Source organism: Mustela lutreola, chromosome 2 (assembly GCF_030435805.1).
Source record: "Mustela lutreola isolate mMusLut2 chromosome 2, mMusLut2.pri, whole genome shotgun sequence".
Taxonomy (NCBI): domain Eukaryota; kingdom Metazoa; phylum Chordata; class Mammalia; order Carnivora; family Mustelidae; genus Mustela; species Mustela lutreola.
The window spans coordinates 50,950,413-50,951,375 of NC_081291.1; positions in this window are offsets into that span (position 1 = coordinate 50,950,413).

A 963-nucleotide genomic window follows, 5' to 3' on the forward strand; every position below is an offset into this window, starting at 1 on the left:
CGGGCCCATTGTTACCCGATTTGAATACAACAGACTTCAGAAACATCTTGGGGAAGCACAGTGTCCATCAGAGCTGCTGCTCCAGACCCAATCTACAGGGGTCCTAGGAGCTCCTAGTCACAAGAACTTCTACTTGTTGGGCTCTGATGGGGTGCTTCTCGTCACCTGTGTCCTCTGTCACCTTTGTCCACTTTGAGGATGCCCATTTTCCGGAGCCAGGACTCAAACTCTCATTGATCTGACTCTCAAGTCGGAGCTCCTGACCACAGTGCTCGCTCGTTCATCAGTCGGAGGCAGGCTTCTCAGTGTTGCTGGGGCAGGTAGAGGGGATACAGAGAAATGTAATAACGCAGAGGTTCCCTCCCCTGGGGGAGAGATGATATGGGTGGGGTCTCTGAAATCATGTGCCTCAACCTCCTTCTCTCACTGGGGAAGCAATGGGGCCGGGATCATAAAGCCATGCTACAAAGCCACGCAGCTCGTGGTGGGCAGAGCCGGCTCCCAACCCGGGACTGCGTGCTCCCTGCTCCCACCACTCCAGCCTAGCTCCTGTGAAGCAGCTGTGGGTTTTCCAAAGCCTCTTCCAAAGCCCTTTGCATTGGAGTTTGAAACTCCTTCAACCCAACACTTGGAGGATCACTCCTCTCCTCTGGGTGAGTCTAAACAATGAACACCTGGACCTGGGTCTCCTGGTGGTGGGAGCAGATGTCTGTGAGCTAGAACCACTTGCCTGGCATCCTTGGCAATGACCTCTTCCATCTCTGGCAGGGCAGCCTTCCTCCACAGGGTGAAACAAGGACCCCATGCCTGGGCTTACCTAGCTCAGCACTGGCCATGGGGCTGTCTGTCCCATGATTCTCCTGAGTGAGGACTGGCTGTCGCACTTACCCGGGAAAGTACAGTGACTGACCCGACCGTGGCCTGTCTTGGATGGATGGCCACAACACACACACACAGAGGGGC